Source organism: Bombus vancouverensis, unplaced genomic scaffold (genome assembly GCF_051014615.1).
Source record: "Bombus vancouverensis nearcticus unplaced genomic scaffold, iyBomVanc1_principal scaffold0031, whole genome shotgun sequence".
In the NCBI taxonomy this organism is placed as follows: Eukaryota; Metazoa; Arthropoda; class Insecta; order Hymenoptera; family Apidae; genus Bombus; species Bombus vancouverensis.
In genome coordinates, this window is record NW_027468922.1 from 775,224 (window position 1) to 794,138 (window position 18,915).

The 18,915-nt window shown below is 41.4% G+C and overlaps 1 pseudogene across 1 annotated transcript; it reads right to left on the reverse strand.

The window, feature by feature from the left end:
* Positions 1–327: 327 nt before the first annotated feature.
* On the reverse strand, positions 328–16,860 carry LOC143304340 (GTPase-activating Rap/Ran-GAP domain-like protein 3; annotated as a pseudogene). The gene is made up of 17 exons (XR_013061054.1): positions 14,969–16,860; positions 13,163–13,229; positions 12,772–12,855; positions 12,014–12,113; positions 11,617–11,735; positions 10,744–10,808; positions 10,594–10,651; positions 10,322–10,424; positions 9,896–9,994; positions 9,501–9,713; positions 8,597–8,868; positions 7,460–7,745; positions 6,671–7,113; positions 4,158–4,494; positions 3,624–3,710; positions 3,276–3,545; positions 328–2,942 (listed from the first exon to the last, which is right to left on the reverse strand). The product of XR_013061054.1 is annotated as a GTPase-activating Rap/Ran-GAP domain-like protein 3 (transcript).
* Between the last annotated feature and the right edge of the window lie 2,055 nt (positions 16,861–18,915).

An 18,915-nucleotide genomic window follows, 5' to 3' on the forward strand; every position in this document is an offset into this window, starting at 1 on the left:
GTAAAAAGCTTGGATCAAATTCATCGAATACATTTTTATGTTACGACAGATTATGTACATTTGACGCACATAGGCCAACCTAGCTTAATCTTAAACTTATCAACGCGATAATCATTTTTAATATCGTATAAATAAATAAACATAGCGTAGGCTGAACCAGATAAATATGCAGTCGGCAATACGGTTTGCAATAATAATAATTCGACGAGTCCATCTTCGATTCGACAGTCGGTCGACTGTACGACAAATATACATATACCGTCCGAATGAAAAATTACTTACAGAAGAAAAGTTGTTCGATCGGATCGCATAATTAGCAAATTCCTGTTTAAATATGAACGTTTAATAGGTTATCATCTTCCTTTTATTTGCGGTAAATACATACATATAGAAATCGCTAGGCGATTTAACGGCGTACATTTTCTTTAATTATCCTTTTACGTATTAACCGTGGCTCCTATCGTACCTGTTGTAATTATCGGCAGAGGTAATTCGTCACGACAACCATCGAACGAGACCATCGACGTATAAGTTATCTACGAATTGCGTAAAAGTAATCGTAAAACTTGGTACAACTCGCGCGTAGACCTTGGAAAACCTTTGAAAGCGACGAGAATCCTTTGCTCTTTATCGTTCGTTCGCTCGAGTTGATAAGTCGGTAAAATAATTCTCGTAAAGCGGCTAAATTAGATCGCGTATATCATTTTGATTTTTCCAGTTCTCCGTAAAGAGTTCAGCTTTTAAATAACCCTTGATCGAAATTTAAAGCCGAGTAAATACGAATAAGACGAGAAAGGAATAAAAGTAACACGTGGACTGCGGATATTTATGCAGACTCTTCGACTTTGTCGTTAAGATAACGCTTTAACGTTCTAACATTAACAGAATAATCAAACTTGTTGTATGTTACGAGATATAATACCCGTCAAAATACACTGTACGTACTATTTATCATATATACCGATTTACACGAGTCCTTTACACGTACTTTTTACGATCAGATCCAACTATACGTAAAATTTCGTATCATTCTCTTTTCAGTTTCTACTTTTATTTATTATTTATTAGTTATTATTTATTATTTATTACCATCGTGCTAGTACTATCGGGGCATCTTTTTATCCGGTGCCTTGTCTCGTACTAAACATTCTTCTACCTATTATTATCATTGCTATTGTTATTGTTATTATTATTAGTATTATTATTATTATTATATAGGCATAGAGTGATTTTTCGTATTTGCGACAAGAACTTATCAAGATCAACGCTTCTTTCACGAGCAGCGAACGAAATCGCGTCGTAGACGTAATTTCGTAGAAACTGAAACAGCCGATAAGCTTTGTGCTTCTATAGTTTGACGAATAACGACAAATATAGCTATAGTCTGCGAAACATGAAACGGGACACTCTGTGTAATTATTTCCTCGGATACTACGTCGTTAAAACAAATACGTTCGTATAGGTTTATTTAAAAAACATATTTTTTCGTTGTTTACGTTTATGATATAGAAACCAGTTTGTAGAGTAATTCCTACACTTACGTACGTTTCGTTCTCCGTACGTTGAATCGAATCGATGGACGCTTGTGTGTGCTTGTACGTATCTCGCGAAGCGTGAATTTTGTAGGAACGTGGCTAAATTACAACAAGCGTCGTATCGCTCTCTCCTTGATCGAAACAAGCTATCCGGCATTTTTTCATTTCTCAAGATACGTCGCAATCATATCGTATAGACTGTTTGGAAATTATACTGTATATACGTCTATAATTATAATATATACGACTAGATATTTTAGGCGAAACGAGGAAAAACAAAGATGGCACGTTCTAACTTGCATTTACTTTTGGCATTTGTAATATTTCTGCCTGTCGCTCACTCCTACCCATGCTGCGTATCTCCGCGATTCTAAATCTCTCACAAATGCATAAATATCCGCCGTCCGATACTTTTCCAACTCTTTCTCTAACATTTTTCCAACGCGATAGAAACATAAATTTGATCTGGGTTCGATCAACGTTCGAATAAACGCTAACGCGGACAAAGTCAGGTTCGCATAAAAATTGTAAAACTGTTAATTAAACGGTCTAATTGTAAAAGAAGAGAAAGAAACGGCGCGCGTACGTGTATTTTATCTCGATTGCTCTTTGCAACGGCAGTAAATTCTAGCTACAGATGAAACGCACCGAATCGTGCACGATCCGTCGTCGCTTTTACAATTGGATCGAGGCACGAGCTTCAGGTGATCGCAGTTGCGATCTGTCGGAAGGAAGGTCGTTTATACGTTGTGCGCGAAGCTCGAGTTTAAAGGAAATTTTGTTTCACCCGTCGGCGCTCATGCACTCGCAACCAATCAACGACGATTATTACCAACGACGTTATTAATAAATAGCAGGCACGCTCGATCAACCATGTAACTTTTTGTACTAATAGAAATCACATTTTCGTATTTACGAAGACACGTGCTTTTCCTATCTTGCGTTTTACGCTTTATCGTAACTTAAATGTAAGTTACTAAACGCAGCAAGAACGTAAGACGTAGAGTATTGGAAAAACATCTATCGTTATACAGCTAAGAAACGATTAAGAAACGCGTTAAAACGAAAATGGCGCATTTTTCATCGGTTAGATATGGAAAAGGTTACGGGATTAACTTAATAAGGAGCGAGTGTCGCTAGCGATCGCTAGCGATCCAGCCTATTTTCTGAGTCGAGGCGGAAGCACGTTGGTCGGCGATGGCGTTGGACTGCTGCTACACGATCTGCTCAACGCTCTGTGAGGCTCAACGCTGAGGAAACTCTTGTCGCTGGTCGGCGACGCCGAGATGATTTCTGGCTCGGCAGGGCTGGGACAGCGTCGTTGCGAGCACGTTGACAAGCTACTTCTCGATAACGTTTGCAACGGTATTTGGTAGATTCTTATCGGCTTCCAGTCGCCCCGACTGTCTATAGAAAGCAAAAGACAATTATTCTCGATTATATCGATTTCCTACTCGTATCAACGTTAGTTACTATACTATACTATAACGCCAGATATAGTACGTCATGATTTTCTAGACTTTTCGATTTAGCAAGTTGTTGGCACAGTGTTGGCGCGTAAACGTGTTTATCGCTGCAAGCGTATTTTATATATATATATACCGTATACATATCGTTCTAAATAAATAAATAGATAAATAAATAAATAAATAAATAAAATAAATTATCCTATTAGGATAAATGTAGAATAAGTAGAATAAGTAGAAAATGACGATCGGTTTGGAGAAGACGGACACGTACTTTGCTGATTGGATCGAGACGTAGAAGATTGGGGGAAAGGAGGCGGACTGGAAACCGGTTCTTCCTTGTCCATGGGTTTCGAGTCCAGGCGAATTCTTTCGCATTTTCCAGGCAGAAATTCCGGAGCCGTTGTGGCGAAGAAGATGTCTTGCTTCGAAGTGATTAGATTCAGGTTTGGCATGGCGATCGTGTGCACCAAATTTCCATTGATTATCAATCGTATCTCCATGGTGTCGTTGGTAAAGGCGATCACGTAGGGAAAGGCACAGGCTGAAAGTTTGTATCGGGACACGAAGGATTATCGAAAAATAAAGAACGACGAAACGTAAAGATGCAAAGATACGTTACCTATTGCCGCAGGAACGGAATTCCAGTTGAAATCGAATTCCGTTGCTACGGTATTCTCTTCTAAGAGTTTTTGAAAGTGACACGTATCTGCGGTAAGAAAGGCAGGTAAGCGAGTATCGATCGACCACGTCGTTGTTGCATCGCTGCCACCAATTCTTCCTCCGTTTAACCATAATTCTACCGTTTATTATATTTATTAAATTCTTCGGTTTCCCATTTCGCTTCTTATTCGACTTTTAGCTAGATCGATATACGTAGGCACGACGTATCGTTGAAATCGAACGACGACCTTCTATCTTTAAATTTTGTCTACCTTTAAATTTACATTTTTCACCTTTATTCGGCTGTTTACAATTTTCAACTGTACTTTCGTATTACGTCGCTCTTTCGTCGAGTATACTACAGTAAGTACAACAGGCCAAAGAACCTTTACGTTTTTTACTTTACTTTACGACTTTGATACGTTCGATCGGTTTAGCGTATAGCGGTGCGTTTGCTCCAACCTCTATACTATATACATATATAAATACGTACTGTTGTAGCAGAGTAACAATTCGGGTTCTTCGTCTTCGCAGAGATCCAAAGCAGCCACCACGTGTGGTTTCGGTGTTCCCTCGATGTGAAGAATTCTCGTGCTTCCAGAAGCTGAGATCAATTCAAAATGATGTCGGACACCGCAGCAAAGCGTCCATTCGTTGTTCGAATCTGTATTTTCTACTATCGTTACCAACGTCGGAGATTCGCTGGCGTTCAACTCCTTCAAATGCAAAAATCCTTCCACGGTGTCTGTGTCCGTAGCGGAACACCATGCGGTCCACGCGGCGCTATGTTTCCATTGGAAAACTATCAAACGTCGGCCGACCGCTACGCACTAAATAAAATAAAAAACGATATCCGAATTACCAAGGTAATCTGAATTTCTCTATTATCGTCCTATATTTATTCCTATATTTCCTATATTTATAATTCCTATATTTATAATTTACTCGAACAAAACTACTACTAACAAAAATATACATAACTATCGTACGAGTAGTTCAAGTAATTATTAGACAAATGGAAGATTAGATAAATTTGCTTTTTACTCGGTCCGGTAGATTCTAGGGTCTCGATGCCATCACCATTGATACATCGTACACGCACCTATACTATACTATACTATGTTTAGCGACGCGATCCGAAAATCTTGGAATCCTGATAGAATATATATATATATGTCGGGTTAACATTAGGATTTAAGGCGCGTAACGATTCTTCGTTTGAATTAGCCATTGTTTTACAAAACAGAGAATATATTTACACGAATAAACAAGGTTTTACAAATATTATGAATAATGAATTTTTATAAATGATATGATTGATTAACAAATGATAAATTAAATTATTAATTAGATTAAAGAATAATAAGTTTTATCGAACAATAAAAGAAACGAATAATATATCTTACGATTTACTAATTTAACGAATAATGAAAATTAACGATTGATAAATTTACAAATATTGAATTTAATTTACGCTATAAACAATGATCCGGGGTTCAAACGAATCCACGGTCAACGGGAAAACTTTAAACAATTTTATGACACAAAAAAAATACGTTTGCCGAATCACTCGGAAAAATTACTCGATGTATCACTTTCCAAGGCGATCACACGAATGCCTCTCTGATTCAAATCTTTTTCGTAATCCGACTGCATTTGTTTGTTATATTCTCGCTGGAAACATCGAGAAGGTTCCAATCGTTGTTGCTAGGCAATATCTGTCAGAAGTTTGTTATATACTCCTTGGAAACATCGAGAAAGATCCAAACGCCGTTGCTAGGCAGTTTCTGTCTGGAGATTGATTCCTCATACAACGTGTGTCCCATTATATCGACATCTCTAAAGTACAATTCTATGTGATTTCTAGGGAGAACAATACAACCGATCCACACCTTCGTCAGGCAAAACGTTTATCCCGTGACCGTGGCTACGTTCAGCGACCAGTTGTCATCTCGAACCCACTTTCGCTTTTCACAAATGTCAAACAATTACAGATGACAATTACTTAATTACAGTTATGATAAGATCTGGGCTAAAGCATTAAAAGGCTTCCTCAAAATTGCATAGGGAAGGCTCCGGTTTTCATTTCATCTCCGACATATATATATATATATCAGATAAATTGGCAGACGATTCGAATTCGATCGGAGTCTGGAATCTTTTAGTATTTTTACGACAATTCCGAGTCCGATGATACGCTGTTTCGACAAAAGCAATGGAAAACACTCGCCTACGAAACACATTTAAACTTTCGCGACTTACTACTCGCCATACGATCCAGATATTTTCAGCTTCGAATCGTGTTCCAAGCGATTTTCAAGCGTTTGCGATCCCAATACGCGTATTACGTTAAAAAACAAAGAAAAACTCATCTTTATACGAACAGCCAAAGCTTCGACAGCAAGATCGTAAATTATCGAGCTTTTAATCAATATATATCGGATATATTTATCGGATATAAATATACGCAGCAGTGTAGCGGATGTAGCTTCCATGTGCAAACAAAGCTTAAATAAGCAAAATTACATAAGAAGAATCGATTCCAAGTATAAGCGCTAATTCGAAAATAATTTCTTTAAATATTTCAGCAACGCGAAGCAACGATCGTTTTTCGCGTCTGTTTACACGTTACAAACACGATTGCTTTGCGTCAGCCGATCCACGCGAGTTACATCTGTACAGCGGTTTTTACTCGAGAAATTACGTAAATTGTCAACAACTCGAAAAATTAAGCCGCCACTGACCTTTCCTTGACAGCAACGTTTTTCGTCGTCTCGAGTCGATTGTCCAAATACAGTCTATTTTATAAACATACGCGCTACGTACTGCGTACGTTCGGTTAAAACGATAAATCGAAATAAGAGGAAAAATGTATATAAAAGTTGCTCGTACGAAACGATCAACTCTCTCCACTCGACAATTTCAATTCTTGGGAAAAATTTGAAATGTCACTGTCGTCTATTCTTTTTCTCTCTCCTTTTTCCTTTTCTCTTGTTCGGTACATACCATGCGCAAATGAGAGCCACCAGGCATAGTAACGGTGTATAAATGGCAGCCCCGAGTTCTAGGTAGTCTTCTTTCCTTTATATGCGCTCGTCCTCTAACAGCCAAGGGACGAACACGAACACGAGTACGACGAATCAAGGGCTTAAATTTTGTAGTGGCTCGCGTGAAATTGTCGCAATCGTTTTCTTCGCTTTCGTCGCCGTCGTCGTCCGCATCGTCCTCGTCGCCATTGTCTTCGCACTCTTGATCGTCTTCACGATCGTTTGCAATTTCGGCAGACCTACTCGTCGTGCTATTCTCGAATTCTCTTAGACGAAAAACGTACACGTTGCTATCTTTGCCTTTATCACCGGCTCGAAACAACAATATTCCGTGTTGCTCGACCACGTCTAGCTGTTTAATTTGCACGGACTCGTCGAAGATCAGTCTGTGCGATAAACTGTCTGAAACAGAAAATGCATTGGAAGGTTCTTGCGTTTTGTAATTTCGTAGTTAGGAACAGAGAGAGAGAGAGAGAGAGAGAGAGAGCATCGGTTTTCTCTGTCCTCGACGAAGGAAAGCGTGCTCTCCTTTTATATATTTTATTATTTCATATATTTCATATTGTTATTTCATACACGCGTCATCTTCTTTCTTTCTTTCCTTTCTTCCTTTATGCTAACGAGGTTTTCGCTTAATAAATAAATCAATTTTCTGATTGTACAGTTTCGCACAATTTGTAAGAGAAGACGTATTTTCGAAAATATTCCCTGTAATGGTAAAATAAGGTTTTGATAATGCTCGATTCACCTTCGATCAGAAAAGTTCCATTCTCGGTAGCCAAGATCAGCTTGTTATCCAGCCAAACGTCGCCGCATACGACTTCGTGCGGGAAATCCGGATAGATACACCTCGGCTCCCACGGTCTAGGCTTCAAAGGACCAGCAGTGGCCAAGGAAGTTGGCGCCAAACCTCTGACGATCGCTTCGAGTTTCAGGGCCTGTCCGACGCGCACCATCTCCACGGCACGGGTCTCCTCGCGACGTCGACCTGGAGCCTCCACGACATCCGACAATGCTCGTCGGTTTAACATACTCTGCGAAAATTTCATCGATTTTCCTTTCTACGGGGAGAGTGTGCCGCCAACAGTTAATACATACAGCTAGTACAGTTTTCGTTGCTCGCCAGGCGACGCGGGCGGTTCGGAAATTCGTGCAAAGGCGGAGAAAAGTGGCAATTTACCGTTTTCACGATCATTTTATCGCTTGTCCGTGCTCCGATCGCGTTCTCCGATAGCGCGTTGTTCGAGACGTCGTCGACGAAATGTCGCAACGCAAAAAACGGCAACGCGCTATTAAAAGAGACGCTTGAAGCCAGAATTCACGTTGTATCATCTTTTACGTACTCGTTATCGTGCGATAGCTTTGGTCGAATAACGCCTACGTACAAGAAAACGCGTCGAAGCTTGTGTAAATATTGTATTTCGAGTAGTTTTATCCGCGTAGACGAACGAATGCGCGATAAATACTCCTGATAAATACTCGCGATTGCAATTACAAACAGCGTACTAATTAAAGGCAGCTGGACCGAATCTTTCAGCATTTTATCCAAAGTATTCTAGTATTTCTTACATGCCTTCTAATTCGGATTTCCCTAATTTGGCTTTCTAGCTACAGGTCGTCTGACGAATTTTCAACACGAAGAATATTATAGATGCGATAACGAACGAATCGAAACGCATTACTCGAACAAATAACAGAAAAACCGTGTTTTATTAATAACAACGAATAATACCGCAAGCACGTATAAATACAGAGATGTTCGATACTGGATAACAACGAGTACACAGGTGCCGATAATACTGTCGGAACTAAGAGCAACTTTATCAAAGAAGGATCTAAAAGCGAGAGGAAATGCATATAAATATGATTGATCGATTAGACTTACGTTGCTCTTGCTCTCCTGCGAGTGTTCTTGATACATATCCCGAAGAAGAGCGTCCAGGGTCCTTTCCCTTTTTTGAGCGAACGTTGGCGTGTTGAACGTGGCTTTCTCGCCGTTTATTAACTTGACGAGAAGAAATTCTCGCAGGGTGTACGGGTCCTCGAACACAGGCGGGCATGGAAGGCTCGGGCCAAACAGAGGAACGTTTTCGTCGCAGTAAATGGCCACGCGCCATCCTTTGCCGTTTTCTTCGGCCGATACCACGGCAAACACGTCTGTATTTGTAAATGTATCGCGTGAACGTCGAATTAACGATCTTGTTTATCCTTAGGAAAATATACAAGAAGATGGTGAAAGAAGACGTTGGAAGAAAGAGTTTTCTCCGCAAAAGTGGCGTGTATTTGCGAGAATGGGCCGACACATTGTTCGCAAAGGTGCGAACTCGTCGACCACCAGCTGCAAATTTGCGCCGCGCATCGCCTGTTGTAGCAGAACCGACAAACAGGTCTGCGACTTTGCAGCCGGCCGGTCGGTGGGTCAGGTTATTTACGGTAAAAATGGTATCGTCTACGGTATATCGTTATGTAACCGTCGTTATATTACGGGATTCTTAGGAGCTGCGACCAGGCATTAGCTCGTCAAAATGACAATTACGTCGACTAACGTCTCCCTCGACCTCGAAACCAATCGTTTCGCTCTCGTTCGAAACATTTCTCCACACGATTCGGTTATATCGCGGTTATATCGGTTATATCCGAAAAGATCGCAGCTCTTGCCTACACGGATAGACGTATTTATATTTTTATCTTACTTTGTTCTTTCCTCCTTATCTTACCGATCGATTAAAAATGATATTAGAAACTCAGCCTAGATCGAAAAAATGTAGATAAATGGCGTATCGACTTACGGGTAAATTGACTTTTGATGCAGTTTGGGTTGAAAGTGTCTATGGCGTTCGAGTCATCCGTGTAAATGATGTTAACGATATCGTTACCGATGTGTCGCTTTCTCTCCAATTGTTGCGGGTTGTCCTTTGAATAGGGAAGCATCGTACTCACATGGTACATCACTTCGTGTCCCGCGTACACCGTATAATAACTCTCGTTGCGAGTCATGTCGCCTGCAAACGTTCAGAGAGAGTTCGCACTTTGAAGAAGAAACTCGAAAAAAATACAACACGAAGAAAAAATAACAACGACGACAAACGAACATGAAAAACTAGCGTTTACCTTACCGTCGACCATATGTTCAAACCATAGCTACCACCTACTAACTACATAGAAACGGAAATAAGAACGGTACCTTTTACGTCTAAACCATCTCGATACTTGTCCCAATTCTTCAGTTCTATCCTCTCGCCCACAATTTCCAGGAACTTGTCAAAATCTGGACTACCCTTCTCTGTAAACCGAGCGAACAGATCGCGTATCGAGACGAATTACGAATCAACGTTGGAATTGTATTTTTCTAAAACTTGAAACTCGCTATGAAACGGATACAAGGCGGTGAAAAATTGCTCGCGTAACAGTGCTATAGACTCGCGAGAAGCTACTTTTTCGTACGACGGTTAAAATGCTTGAAACGATCGAAACGGTTAAAACGGTCGTAATAGGTGGAACGTACGCTTTAAGCGAAAGCGACCGCCGTTCTTCCGCATAGTCGTCCAAGTTTCAAGGGTTGGTCGATTCGTCTTGGTTAAATTTCAATCGAAACTTTTCCTCCGCTTACCGTTGGATAGCATTTCGTCGTCGGTCGTTTGCCCTTTCTTCGCGTATATCACGCCAAACTTGAAGTTGACGGAACCCTCTTGCTCTTCCAGCAACAGCAGATCCTGCGATGCAAAAATTTCCAAAAGTTCAACTCCACCGTCTCCTTCTTACGATTTCCTACAGTTTCTCGCAATTTCGTACGGTTTCTGCCGTTTTCCCACACACACACACACTTGTAGAAATAAAGACGGAAAAGCTGTTTCTTATTAAGTTAATCGCAGGATTGGCCACTTACCTTTTGAAAACCTCGCGCGGAGCCTTATCGAGTTTCTCAAGACCAAAGAAATTGCTGAAATTTTACCAATTAGTTACTTCAACTTGACTTAATTTTAATTTAACCGAAGAAAATTAGCAATCAACGAGCAGTAAGCAAGTCCGTACCTCAAGATCTGCCTGATCGTCATCGTTTTGTTCGCAGAGTATGGCAGCGATATCTTCTGTGCGCCCTAAATTCGTTACTCTTTCATTCATCGATCGCTGTAAACTTTTTTTTGCCTCGCCTTTCTCTTACATAGTGTCTTTTAATACGTAATAACATCCGAAGAAAAAGTGTGGCTATAAAAAGTCACAGTATCGACACTGTTTAGTAATAAAACGGTTCGTTCTACCGTTCACCTACTAATCAATCGATTCTCGAGAGATTCGCAAGAACGTTCGATTCTCTAGCATTTAGCGGTAGACTTTCGTGCGTTTCGTTCTATGAAAATGAAACGCGGAGAACGCGATAAGTAGATAACGGTATCCTTCGTTGCGAGATAAGGCTATGTGCCGATACTTCTTCTATATATAACTATACATGGGTATAGCGTGCAAGTGCGTTGGCATTTTTCACGTAGAAATCTGCTTTTAGAAATTCATTCGTAGCAAGCGTACCGACGCCTAACTTTTTATCGCTTTCGATTTCTGTCCAAGATAATTGCACAAAGGGATCGTCAATTTATTCCGCGATTCGTTCGTTACTCGTCCATCGAATAATCTTTAAAACGACGAAACGCGATCAGCTGTACGCGAAACCCGGTACACGAAAAACATATCGTTCGTCAAAGTACGATGTTGGAAACGGTCAGCTCCGCGGTAAATTTAGTCTTTCTTATTTTCTATAATTTACTTTTATCGTCTTATCGCCGATATTTACGTTTACGTTTTATTTTTTCATTAGTTTCGATCAAATCATCGTTCATTTCGAATAGAAAAGTATCTGACAAGTTGCAGTAGTTGTCGTAGAGGTACGTAGAGGTACAGGCGGATACTCACAGTTTTTCTCCATAAAATAACTCTGTAATGCGGCACGCTTTGATCGCTGACTTCGCTCGTCACCACCGATAGAAACAAGGGATTCCTTTCTTGGTCCGCGGCAACGTAATTTTGATGCACTGTAAACCAATTTTTCATCGAGTGACAAATATTTTCGATATACGTATAAGTAAGTAAGTAAGTAAAGTAAGAAATTATACGGATAACGAATTTTTTACGATAATAAACGTAAAAGACTGTCGGACGAGAACGGATCGAGCTAAATCCAAAATAAAAGAATAGGATATTGCTTGAAAAACGCTTGAATAGGATATTGTTCATCCGTCGTTCCTCTTATCCTGTACATGTATATCGAATATACGTACACTGATACTCTAAAAGACTCGTATAACATAACAGCATGTTCTTTACTCATGTTTTCCGAGAAAGTATTTGAAGTACCAGCGCGTTTGGTACTCTGGATTTTCCAATATCGGCGTACTCGGTGATCCGAACATCTGCACACGTGCAAAATCAGTTTCGCCACGGACGTAATCAAATTTTCTGTTAAACGAGGGGAAAGAAGCGGCGCAAGTGGAAAGCGGAAAGCAGGAATATCGCGTGTTTCATGCCTAATTTCTACCTTACTAATTAATTATCTAACTGTACAGAATTACATCGCATTACATCGAACGAATTAGGATCGCTAATAAACAAGTGCCTTTTAGAAACCATTTACATAGTCAGTTACAGCGACGAATACCTTTGTCGCGCATCGTCCACGAATAATCAAAGTAAACGCATTCCAGCATCGTTTTATCGAATTATCTGCGAAGCCGGTACTCCCACCGATCTTATCTCAATTCGTTAACGATAACTTATATATGGTTCGTTGAAAAGCACCACGACGATCAGTCGTCCATGGTACGCGGATGGATGGATGGTACTCGCTTCTCGATAAAAAATGAAAATTAAACAATATCCGGTTTCAATATGGCATATCCGGTTTCTGGATATTTACGAGTTTGCTCGTTCTTCGAATATTTCCAACGCGTTAACGAGTATTTTGTACGTCGTTGAAACTAACATGCCGCCGTAACAAAGAAGAAGGAATTTTATCAAGCTGAGAGAACCAGTTAAAAAGCAAACGGATTCGTATAATTACCGATCTCTTACTTCTTCTTTCTCGCCCGGCGAATCACCGTTCTCCACTCGAAATCTTCTTCCATTGTCGGACCCGTCTTGCTCCATTTGTGGCAGCTGAAACGCACCATATCGAGAGACTAAGGTTAGCGAGACCGTGCGAATCTCCTCCGACGACACACGGAAAAAGGAAAAGGAGACGAGAAACAGATAGACCGTCCCCTTTCTCGGCGCTATCGTTGCGCGCGCCTTTCTTCCTTTCGGAACGCGTGCACGAAAAACTATTTTAAAAATAGTCTCGCGTACCATGTCTCGCGTATTACGCGTTACTGCCAAATTCTCTCGGCGCGCACATCTATATCAAGTCGATTTTCAATCGCCCACTCTCCATACAAATGACCACCGCGCTGCTTTCCAAACTCACCATTTCCACGCTGCCGTAATATCGCCTGGAGAGGACACCCCGCCTCGAAATGGCATCCGTGCTGCATCTGAAAATATCATACTGTAATATCGAAAAATAAGGATAGAAAATTTTTTTTCCGATTACTTACAATTTATTAATATTAAATTGAATATACAAATATAAATTGGACAGAGAACGATATTTATTTAACGGAAACTAAATGCAATACTCGTATCTATATCAAATAACTTTACAGTTATTTGATCACTCTCGTCACAACGAATCTAACACACACACTCTCTCTCTCTAACAACTCTATCAATTCTCACGACTCTACTCTTCGACGACTCGAAACCTCTAACGACTCTACTCTTCGACGACTCAATTAGCTCTGATCTTCGCCAATACACTCCTGCCCGGTCGTGCTCGCTCTTGCTCTCGTCCTCTCACACACATACACACTTTTCGGCTCACATACTCTGGCCTCTCGATTGCCACTCCTTGAAATATGAAACCGTACCACTGTTTTGACGCTGCTTATCCTTTCTCGCGTCGCTGTTACTAGGCGCTCTTGGATGTAAACAAACCACGAAAGACGACGTACACGGTGTTTTCTAATTTCAGCCGATCTCCAATCAAAGCTATTCTACGATATTACAATACGCGTTTAAAGTTCTACGCGGCCACGACGAAACGAAGAAACGGTCGCGGTCTCTTTTGCCCAGCTTCCTGCCCGTGTTTATTGCTTCTTTCCCAGCAAAAAATCTGGGTTAACGAGGCCCTTAAGAAACGAACCACACGTTTCCCGATGAAATTCTTTCTTTACGGCAGACACTCGGTCGCAATTATTTTTCACCCGAGTTATCCAAATAATTCTGCTGTACGATTTGCCGGTGCTCGTTAAAACTTTCCACGATATCCGAACCATCGAATAATAGTTTCTCTAATAGTGTCGTTGCTCTTGTTTCTAGTCGAATTCAGAGTGGCGAGTGAATCTCTATAGCAAGGTTCATCGATTACCAAAGCGTATAACCGCGATCGGTTGACGATCGTCGAACCAGTAGCAAACTACAACCAGCCCCTAAACACTGCTCTATCCAATACATCCGTCCAATTTTGCGTATCCGTCCGACTTTGTCGCGTTTACGCGTCGATACGATCGTCGTTGACGCGTATCTCTAAAAGAACAAACGATTAAAAATATGGAAACAGGTAACTCGGAGAAATTATTAGGTACGAAAAGGTAAGGAAAATTCAAAGGATAAACTATAGTATCCGGAGTGGACAATTTTTCAGCCTTTTGCCGTTTGTCCTCGTATCTTCTCGCGGGTATTTTAGGAGTTTTAGACCTAAACTCTGTGTACGATCTTAGCCATGGCGTACGATATGGTATATATATACCTCGATTCTAGCAATGACCTTCGACACAGCGCGAATTACGTTCGTACTCGTATAGCGATACGAGCGATACGCGTCGCCGTCTCATTCGATGCAATAGCGATGCGTAGAATCGTAAGCGATGATAAACGGTTAGCAGAGCAGCGAAGGAAGTTTCCAACGAGAATTTATCCGCAACGAGATTTTCGCCTCGCGTTTTTCCGCTTTCCAATCATTCTTCGTGTTTTCATGCGTGTTTTCATGCGTGTTTTCATCGAACCGGTTACTTCGAACGCCTCGTAGCGGCAAACCCAATATATCGAATATATAAAATAGCGCGCGTTACTATACGACACGCGTTATAACTGCTATATCGTATCGCAAACTCGCATATCGCTCAGCCGTTTTCCGACACAACGATAATAGACCATGTTTAAAGAAACGTACGCATGATGGCTGGATCGTCGGTGAAGATGCGCGCAACGAGCAGCAGACGACAAGGCAGGCACGCAAACCGATCTCGACCTGTTCCTCTGGATCGTCCGAGAAGCAGGCAACGTCTCTTCGTCGCTGTCGCTTTCCGTCACCGAATTCCCATTTCCAGCGCAACTCTCCCTTCCCCCTTTGCTTCGTTTGCTCGAGAAATTCTTCTTCTCTATGCCGACGGTCGTCGACGAGGTCGAGCTCACCGACAACGAGACTGCCGACACGTTCGTCGACGAGCCGCTCGTCAACGAGACTCCTCGCAAACGAGACACCAGCTTTATGTCCAAGCACAACATCTTTCCACTCTCTCTTCTCTTTCCTCTTTAATTTCCCCCTTTAAATAGTTTTCCCGCCATCTTTACCGATGCACAGTTTCCGTTTCCGTTTCCACGATCTCGTAATTGCTCGAAACAGCACCTTTCTTCTACTCGAAATGTTCACCTTTAATCCGATCCGGTAAAAAACGTCCGTCTTATTATACGCGAGATATTAACGTGTACAGCGTCATTTTCCTACCAAAGCCACAGCAACGACAGAAAATCGTAGAAAGCACGTCGTACACTTTCGTCGTGTGCGAAAACTTTGCACACTGCAACCTTCCGATAATACGTCGATACCGTAGCTTCCCCCGTAGCTCTGTTACGTTCTTTGCCTCTTTCAAATCGATCGCTGTATTAGATACGTTACAAACGATTACTATGTTCAACGACGAACAATACCAACTTAACCACCGATTTACGCTAAGAAGATCGTAGATTTACCATTTGCAAAGGAAAAAGAACGTTTGTTAATTTCTGAATTCTAGTTTCTTCTTTGCTTCGTCTCGTTTACTAAAATCAGCCAGTCAAGATATTATCTTCGTATCGATGTCGTAGAATGTAAATACTTTTTGTAAGAGCGTACAAAATATCGAGCAGAGGGCAAACGGATAAACGAATACATTGTTCAGAGATGTCGAATCGATCCGATTCGAGGATCGTTTCCGAAATTTCATTATTTAATTAGAAAGAAAGAGAAGGTCGACCGATAACCAGATTCGAATTCCCTCGCCTCGAATCCGTATTTCCAGAAACAGAGTCGGAATTACTCTGTCAACACCTTACCACGGCCAGTATTCCGTTCGCATAATTATAATAATTTCTCGGTTCATCCTCATTAAGAGCTACAACGAATTCCAATACTTGGCCAGCGTAACTGTAGCCACCAACTGTTGCAACGGCTACGAAAAGTATTTGTACGTCCTTCTAAGTATTACAGCATTTACTATTTTATTACTATTTAATTGCGCTCGAATATACAAAGTTTCGTATCTTTACTCGTTTAGTCGTATGTATTTTCATACGACAGCGAGAAATTTATTTTCCAAAAACGAATTCGAACGCTACAAAGCGAGCGTTAGCGAGTTTTACATTTCATTCCGATTTATACGTAGATGCTGAATTTTGTATATACGTAGCTGGAAAATCGCTCGAGGGCGAAAGATGCGACAATTCCGAACAAAAGTAGCAAAGTAGTAGCAAAAGTAGCAAATGTAACAAGAAATCTGGATAACAGTCTAAACTACAGCCTTAAACAGAGATCTCCGAGTATATAACGAACTTGATACCATCGCTAGTTATCCGTTGAAAGCTTCGAGGTTCGTAGCATTGGTGCCAAGTTGCGTGATTTATTACCATCGATAAACCACCTTTTTTAAACATGCTGGCTGTCGGACGCGCGCGGACATCGATATCATTGACCGAGTTTCCCTGTTCCGCAGGTCTCTAACCCTTTTGAAGATCGTGGCTACATAATGGAAAAGAGTACCGACGACACTGACCGAGTCCCTTTGCCTTTGCTTTCCTCTCACTTTTTGCTTACCCAGATCTTTCACGTTGAACGAAGCGGCAGTCGATAGGTTGATTTTAATAATCAGACTTCACTTCCTCTCTCTCTCTCTCTCTCTCTCTCCCTTTCACTCAGCTTTGGCACGTTGAAGCTCGGTTATCGCGCCTGGATTGTAAGCGCCCTCCTCCTCCTCCTCCTCCTCCACAAAAAAAATGCGTCCGATTATTCGATGTAGGAAAGTAAGAGAGATAAAAAAAATGTACTTCTATTATCGATAATTGACAAGAGAGATCTTTTTCTCACAGTCTAAAAGATATTCGATGCTGAATCGGTTAATATAATTTCTGCCTTTCCACTTCCTCAACCCTACGATTTTTCTCAACGCGGGATCGAGCGTTCGCTTGACTGTAAAAAATTTCATTTTCAATTCGATTAATTTTATTTATCGATCGTTATCGACGATAGAGACGTACGCGTGTTTTAAGAACGAACGAAGAAAGAACGTTTTAAGGAACGATATTACTTCGATATTCACGATATCGATATCAATAATTTTCACTTTTCGTTATTAATTTCCCAACTATTTCAAATGACACCGTATAATTCGCAAAAATATCGACCGTCTTGCAACAACAAAGCGTCGATTCCTTCGTTTTTTCTCCCCTTTCTCGTAAAAAAAATCTTCAAAGTATCAAACGGGCATATACTCGTTGGTTAAATACACAAAAATTCAAATCTTTCGTTTACGAATTTCGTAACGTTCTATGCAGTTTCGTTCACACTGCGAAAAGTGCCAAGATCTTCGGGCAATCGTTTTCATTACCTATTTTACGATGCCCTTTTCGTCACATTGCGACCACCGTCACCATTATTTGATCGTCGAACGACTCTAAAACGAATCGATCTCACATTATCTTCCAATGGAAAGGCTTTCTTACAGCCTCATACCCGTCACATAGCCACCAAACAGTTTCATTATCGATGATTCTCACGGTCGATCATCGACGATCAACGGTTCGTTCGAGCGTAATAGCTGCACATAGCCACTGTCGTCGAGTTCGTGTCCGGACGACCTTGATCTCGGCCGTCGTCGATTCAGCCTACGTATCGTATCGATGGGAAAAAGAAAAACGAAAAGGCGCGGATAGAAAACGCGAGTGAAACGATAACACACGGTAGCAGTGACGTTACCGCGTCGGTAAGCACGAAATCGATAAATTGTGACGAATCGATCGAGTATCGGATGGATGAAAAATCGAAGAATTTGCCACGGGTCTCCAACCCCTACTGACAGAGTCAGGACACGACCCTTTCCGAACGAAGATGCAGCGAGTCACGATCAGAGAGCACGTACTCTTACTAACACGGCGACTCGACGACTGGCGCCACGTCGTCGAGCTCATTGGCTCTCTTTCGGGACCCTCCTCTGACGCCCTCCGCCCCTCTCTACCAAGATCTATCTCGTACGCTTTCTGTCTTACCGCGGTGGCTTCGTTCCTTTTCTGTTCGCGACCTGTACGTGCGTGCTCTCTCTATGCATACGCCTGTCTCCTTCTACCCTACTAACCGACCTACGTGACGGCGCGGCGACGCGGCGACGCCGCACCGCAACGCGCTCTCCCCCTCGCGTTTTATATCGGCCAAACTTTTTATCCTCCTCGAATTCTGCGCTTTGCACATTTTTCCAGCATTACATATAGATTGAATTAAAAAAGTTGCTTAAAAATTATACCGCTACTACTATACAATACTATACTATACTATACTATACTATGCTATGCTATGCTATGCTATGCTATGCTATGCTATGCCATGCCATGCCATGCCATGCCATGCCATGCCATGCCATGCCATGCCATGCCATGCCATGCCATGCCATGCCATGCCATGCCATGCCATGCCATGCCATGCCATGCCATGCTATGCTATGCTATGCTATGCTATGCTATGCTATGCTATGCTATGCTATGCTATGTGGAAATAACATTTTTAAAAACATCTATTTACTTTGTCAATAATATAATTCGCATAGTATAATTCTTAAGGCATTGTAGCGCGAGATTCTTCTGCACTTACGACAG